Source organism: Gymnoscopelus microlampas, assembly GCF_963454915.1.
Source record: "Gymnoscopelus microlampas genome assembly, chromosome: 2".
NCBI classification, from domain to species: domain Eukaryota; kingdom Metazoa; phylum Chordata; class Actinopteri; order Myctophiformes; family Myctophidae; genus Gymnoscopelus; species Gymnoscopelus microlampas.
In genome coordinates, this window is record NC_139939.1 from 42,449,831 (window position 1) to 42,456,898 (window position 7,068).

General features: G+C 42.9%; 1 protein-coding gene and 1 pseudogene across 2 annotated transcripts in view; one reads left to right on the top strand and one right to left on the bottom strand.

Annotated features, from left to right (window-relative positions):
• Window positions 1-1,434, top strand: part of mfng (MFNG O-fucosylpeptide 3-beta-N-acetylglucosaminyltransferase) — a 14,770-nt gene extending 13,336 nt beyond the window's left edge. Inside the window, exon 8 of the mRNA XM_084083003.1 lies at window positions 1-1,434. This exon is cut by the window's left edge and continues 406 nt beyond it. The gene's annotated coding sequence lies outside the window, so the exon portion shown is untranslated.
• A 1,151-nt stretch (window positions 1,435-2,585) lies between these two features.
• LOC311055323 (ATP-binding cassette sub-family E member 1-like) lies at window positions 2,586-4,119 on the bottom strand (annotated as a pseudogene). Its single transcript has one exon. The product of its transcript is annotated as an ATP-binding cassette sub-family E member 1-like (transcript).
• Between the last annotated feature and the right edge of the window lie 2,949 nt (window positions 4,120-7,068).

The window sequence follows — 7,068 nt, forward strand, 5'->3', positions numbered from 1 at the left end:
AAACAGAAAGAAAACTATTGATATGTGAAACTATATGAAACTGCATTTTGGGTGTCTTTTATACATTCAAGGAGGCATTATTCAGGAGGATTAGTAATCAAGGTTAATCACTGATTACACACTGATTTGTCATAGCATGTTCTTTATGCAGAAATGCTTGCAGTTTATACTCTCTTAATCGACATACAGTTGGTTTGCAGTCATTGAAAAAGTCATCTCTATCTTGCCTCCGTGTCATATGATGTGGTTCTGATTGATGTCTGAACCTCAGTGTGATGTAGCAGAGTTGGGGTTGTTGGACAGTGGTTCTCAAAGTGGGGTCCAGGGGTTCGAGGGGGTTTCAGGGGGTTCCCAGTTAATAAAGCATCAAAATCAGTTTCACCACTTTAACCTTACATACACATTGGCTTTTTGAAAATAGTCAATCAGCACGCCGCTCACAACACGCCGCGATGCAACAGGTTTTGAGCTTGTAGATCAGCAAACATTTCTAATATTTTTAAAGCATTTTGATAAGATAGCCTACATCTTGTAAGAGGCCATGGCCAAATACATATTGATTTGAAAAAGTTTGAGAACCACTGGTGTAGGATGCATTGGGCGATATCTTAACTAGCAACATTTCAGTCTGCAGTCCTTGGTGTGATACTCCCCAATGCAGGCATATTTAGCACAGGATGACCTTGCCTCTTGGAACGATCCTCTTTCAGCTTTGGCCCCATGACAGTGATTTTTTATTCCATTTTTTAATTTCTCTTTTCCCCTCAGTGATGAGCCCCCCCTGATTCTATGCTTGCAAAATGGCTGCTGTGTGTACGAACACATGAACAAATACATTAGGTTTCTCCTTTTGCCTTTGTGCTGTAAGTGGAACGTTTTACTTCTACAGAAGCTGGCTAACTTTTGTGGAATTTTGGAATTTGTGCCTTTATTCATTTCTCAGTGAGACTGAAGCACTTAAAAAACAAGACAGCACTTAATGTGTAATTTATTTCTCTATTTGTATAGTTGTTGACAAAGAAAGGATTATGAATTGTTAAATTTAAAAACAAATCCAACATCTGTGACAGTGAAAGCTGTGGCAAATCTCACATGTTCTGTTTTTAGTTTGAAAGTTAATCTAACACTGATGTTTTGCTGAACCCCGGATTGTCTGTGTGTATTGATGTCATTTTGACTTATTTTAATTGTCATTCATATTGGTGTGCTGACATGTCTATATCTGTGTGTGTGTGTGTGTGTGTGTGTGTGTGTGTGTGTGTGTGTGTGTGTGTGTGTGTGTGTGTGTGTGTGTGTGTGTGTGTGTGTGTGTGTGTGTGTGTGTGTGTGTGTGTGAGAGAGAGAGAGAGAGAGGCATGTATACCCCTGCAACCCATCTGACTATTTTGTGACTGTTCCTGTTCAAAATAGTTGTATTAAATGAATCACTATTGGATCAAATCGGTTCATTGCCTAATATGATTGTCAATTCTTGTCTGTTGAGCTACTGTGCTATAACTTGCGCGTGCGTGTGTGTGTGTGTGTGTGTGTGTGTGTGTGTGTGTGTGTGTGTGTGTGTGTGTGTGTGTGTGTGTGTGTGTGTGTGTGTGTGTGTTCTTCCATAAGCAGGGTTAGAGGGTATCAACAACATAATTATGGTTTGTTTTGGTTTTCATTTCATTGTATTATTTAGAAATATTGTTGACCTATAAGTGAGGTTTGGACACTGACCAATCCTGCACCGTGATTGGCCAATAGTCTACAACGCAGTCTACAACGCTAACCCTTCCACAGTCAATGCAAATCTATACTTTTGCAAAGTCAGCCAATCACATTACAGCTAGTTTCATCACCACTAGCTGTAATGTGATTTGACTTTGCAAATTCAGGACTGTGATTGGCTAGCGAAACACATGACACATGTGCAGCCCTATGAATAGCAGTATGGACTTAAAAAAAACACATTTACATTTTTTTAAAGTGAGTCATGTTGTGATGACCACACACCGCCCACTTCACACTGGGTGTGATTTTGTTAAATACGTATATACATCATGGTTTTTCCTGTAATGTCTACCCCGGGGGTCTGGTGAGGAGGTTAAGAAGCGGCCTGGGTTGTTCTGCAACCACAGGACCACCAGATCAGAGGAAGAGAATGTTATTATTTCTAGCAGGAAAACTATAGAGAACATGAGTACATTAATGACCACTGACGGACAAATATTTAGATCTAGTCTTTTGAGTCAACTGCCATAGCCTTCTGTATTTAGGTGGCCATTTTTCATTTTGTTAATAACTCACTTCCTGTCTATATGTGATATCCTTGACAAGATTCCACACCTTTCCAATAGTACGAAATATTGCACACTTCCGGTTTCCTAAGTCACTCAACGCAAATGTCAGATCTCACGAACGTCCTAGCATAATGGATAGCAAACTGGGAGTCCTTGAAATTAAAAAGGATCAGAATCATTGGCATTGGAAACTGTGCGGAATCTGTTGACCCTTTGTCCTCCTCTGTCTCGCACTTCATACTAGGATAGGCAGATAATGGATAAGGGACAGTTGACAGTTGACTCTTTCTTTCATGGAAGGAATGGGGATGTTTAATCATCTTGGAAAAAGTAGTTCCCATCCTTCTTTTGCTGTGCATCCTTCATGGAATTCTTGTTGATTCCTGGTCTTAATTCGCTGAGTTGAGTGAGGAACTTGTTTACGCCGGCAGGTAAGGTCTGTGGTGTGTTGGCAGTCGTGCTCCTGGACGGGATACCGTCGAACACAATGACCCGGTCTGCCAGATAGGCTGCCACAACAAAGTCATGTTCCACCACAAAGGCTGTCTTCTTCGCACGGAGGATATGTTGTTTGATGACCCTGGCAGCTATTAGACGTTGCTCTGAGTCCAGATAGGCAGAGGGCTCGTCAATCAGGTACACATCAGCCGGTTTACCTAAACAAAAGGTCAGGGCTACTCTCTGCAACTCGCCTCCAGACAGGTTCTGGAAATCCTTGTCCAGGATTTTTTCTATCTGCAGAGGCTTCATGACGTCGGTGTGAAACTGTTTGCTGGTGTTACGGATCGTGGCATTCAGCAGATCTCCTACACTGCCTATGAACTTGGGGCCGATCCTCTGTGGTTTGTAGCTGACATTCAGGGGGGGCACTTCCCCTCCTTCGTCTGGTTTCAGATAACCAGCCAGCATTTTGATGAACGTTGTTTTGCCCGTACCGTTCTCTCCTAGCAGGACCATGATTTCAGAGTTGGTGAAGTCTCCCTGCTGGATCTGCAGGCTGAAATCTCCCAAGTCCTTCTTCATGTTGGGATACTGGTAACGATATATCTTCACCTCCTCCTTGTTGGCTTTCTCAGCCAGCAGTGAGGTGTCTCTGAAACGTACGTTTTCTGTGGTCACGTAGCCATCCAGGAACCTTGATGCCTTCCCTGACGCTGAAGGGCATGGTGACAACTCCGTAAGTATCGGGAACTCCATAAAAACAACAGATGGAATCTGACAGGAGGTCCTGGACAGTCAGGTCGTGTTCCGCCACCATGATGTATCTGTCTGGACTGATGAGGGAGCGGATGGTCTCGGCAGTTTTTAAACTCTGCTTCACATCCAGATAAGTGGACGGCTCGTCAAACAGGAAGACGTCGGCCTTCTGGACGCAGGCAACAGCGCATGCGAAGCGTTGCAGCTCCCCTGCTGAGAGGTCCTCTACATTTCTGTCCCTGAGATGAGTCAGATCGAGCTGTTGGCAGACCACAGTCTCTGTTTTTGTGTCATCTTTCCGGCTCAGTATGTCTCCCACAGTCCCCCTCACATACATGGGGATCTGGTCCACGTACTGATGCTTGTATACCGCTTTGAAATTATCCTCTAGGCTCTTGGTGAAGTAGTTATGCAGCTCCGAGCCTCGGAAGTAGGATATAATGTCCTCCCGGGTTGGTGCAGTATCAAACTCTCCCAGGTTGGGTTTCAGTCTTCCAGCCAGGATCCTCAATGCTGTGGACTTCCCGATTCCGTTGGCTCCAACTAGACCCAACACCTCTCCGGGTCTGGGGATTGGTAACCTATGCAATTTGAATGAGTTGGCACCATATCTGTGGGTGGTCTCCTTCTCGAGTTTCTTCTCTGACATCCTGCCTTGCTTGTTGTTAGGAAACAATTAACTATAATGAGAATTTAATTTAATTACGGGGACAGAGCTCTGCTCTGTAACCGTATTGTTATTGGCAGTATTCTGTCACTTCTGCCACTTTTCGCAGTTCTGGCTGAACCGCGCTGTCGCTTTTTACGAAACTCGGCCATATGGTAGATGGTCATGAAAAACGATCAAAAAAGAATTCTCACAATCTTTCGTCCAAAGGTGGCGCTATAGCACTCAATTGAATATGCCAACTTTGACCAGGTACAACTCATGCCCTGTTTGACCTACAGCCATGAAACTTGGATACACATATGCGTCTCCTCATGCTGAACAACTTTCACACTCTGACTTTTGACCTCTGACCTTTAGATCTTCCACCATTTTGAATTATATGAAAAACAGTCATTGGCTCCTAACTTCTGCATTTTTTCACTTATGGAAAATCCGTTGGAAATTTTTGTAGGCAGAGGTCCAAAGTTCAAGTGTTAAACGTTTCGTGCAGATTGCTCAAAAATCCCAGGAGGAGATAGATTTTAACTATTACAGTTTTATGAAAATTATTCATCTGTGCCTAAAACATACATGCAGACTCACATTTCTTTGAAACTTTGCAGAAATGTACAGGGTCATTCCAAATATCACTGAAACCAATCGCACTCCAATTGGCCAAAAGGGGGCGCTATAGCAATTTTTTGAAAAGGCAGACTTTAAACAGGCAAAAGTCATGCCTCGCTTGGCCGAAAGTCGTGAAACTTGCTTACACTTGTGCCTTGACTCATGAGGAACACATCTATCGCTTTGACCAGTAAGCTCCGCCCTTAGATTGTCCGCAATTTTGAGCAGTTTGAAAAACACTTAAACCCAGGATTTTTCAGCTATTTGCGTGAAACTGTATCATCTGTGTGATCTCCTTTTTCACAGTTACTTGTCTGTTGGGCCAATGGCGTCTCCCTTAAATGAATGCCTCACAATCTCAAGGTCGCCAGTTCAAGCTTCACTTGATGCAGACTTAATTTAAGTTGAATTGCAAACAACATGACTGTATCAATGAATTCATGTGCAAATGGTAAAGATAACCTGAAATGCTTATTTGAGAGTACGTTTTTTCAACGTATGACATACTTCATTCTGAAAATAGCCGATCTACAATCTCAAAACTTTTCAGATAGCAACGTGTTTCTGAGCTTGTAGATCGGCTGCTTTCACTGTTTTCGGTAGCGAGGAGACATACAATTTCTCTATTGGTAAATGGTTTGTGAACGAGTGATCTTAGTGTTGGCTTGGTTCATGACAGAAGGCAAGAGTTTATGATCTTCAACAGACAACATCAGCCTGGACAAAGCTATAGCACTATAGGTAGTGTTGCAGCCTACTAGCCTATCATGGGGCGGCCATAGCTGGGTGGTTAGTGAGCACGCCTAGGGAACCAGAGGCCCTGGTTGCCCCAGGTTCGATTCCAGGCCATCCCAGCATATGCGTCGATGAAATTAAATTTGTCCTTGAGCAAGACTCTTAACCCCTAATTGCTCACAGGTTCTCATTGGAAACAAGACCACAAGGACTTTCATGAACGACCTGTTAAAAGGAATTATCCTAGTCCGAAGGTTGAGAGTTCGATTCCTGTTAATGGCAATAGGTTGAGATGTCCAATCTATCCATTCTGTTTCCATATCTCTCTCTCTCATCAATCTATTCCGTTTCCATGTCTCTCTTCAATCTATTCCGTTTCCATGGCTCTCTCTCTCTCTCTCTCTCTCTCTCTCTCTCTCTCCAGTTTCCATCTCTCTCTCTCTCTCTCTCTCTCTCTCTCTCTCTCCAGTTTCCATGTCTGTCTGTCTCTCTCTCACTGGCCCCGTATTATCGCTGCTTGCAGCTATATTGTGTTTTTTTTACCCCATTATGTATGCATGTTAGTTAGTTAGTTAGTTAGTTATAGTTGGTTAGTTAGTTGACCATAATACTGACATGATACTGACCATGATAATGACTGATAAAAAGCTTTGCACAGCTGCTTTTTGTATTGTGATTAAAAAGCAGAATGTTTTACCCACATAAACCCTATTGTCCTTATTCTGGAGTGAAAACAGCCGATCTACAAGCTCAGAACACATTGCATTGAGACACATTAAGAGCTTGTCGATCAGCTATTTTTACAGAAGAAATTAGAGGATAAAGGGAGGGGCCTAGACCTCAGGGGTCTGTCTGTCTGTCTGTCTGTCTGTCTGTCAGTCAGACATCGCGGACGCACCTGTCAATCATTAGTGACTCTGTTTCACTGTGCCGGCAGAGGAGTTTGTCTCCCCCGCGACGGACTCTTTCTAGTATTATTATATACTCCTTTCTAATACTATATCCTTAACCTGTGTGCGTCACTGAACAACCGTGAGTTGTGCTTTATGTTTGATATATGTTTCACCATTATTATGGCTGGCATATTCTGTTTAAGTGTAACTTTGTGCCACTGTTTGTGCCATTTAATCTCTGTGGAATGACGCTATTTTGGTTGATTGTTACGTCTAATTCCTGTCATTATAGTTTATTTACATTTACTTGTAATCTTCCTACATGCATAATCTACCTGTATTTATGTGTTTGGACAAAGAGGGAGTTTGTAATGTGTCTCTATTTTAGCTCCATGCTTGGATGCTCTGTATTAGTGTTAATCACTCTGCTCACTTAATCACTTGTTGCCAACACCTGGCTGCAATGGCCTCGTTAAGGGCCCCCTTTGATGTTGCTGCTGTGGATGTGATTACCCTGTTTAGCTTATTGACCCATTGCCTGTGTTTTGTTTCATCATGTTTGTGACTGATGCCATGTTTAGTGCAGTATGCAGAACTGACTGTATGTACTCCTGATTTATGTCAGACCACACACACCCAATACCTGTCCTGTACCTGTGCGTATCTGTATGCTGCCCATACTAAGCCTTCAGTAAAC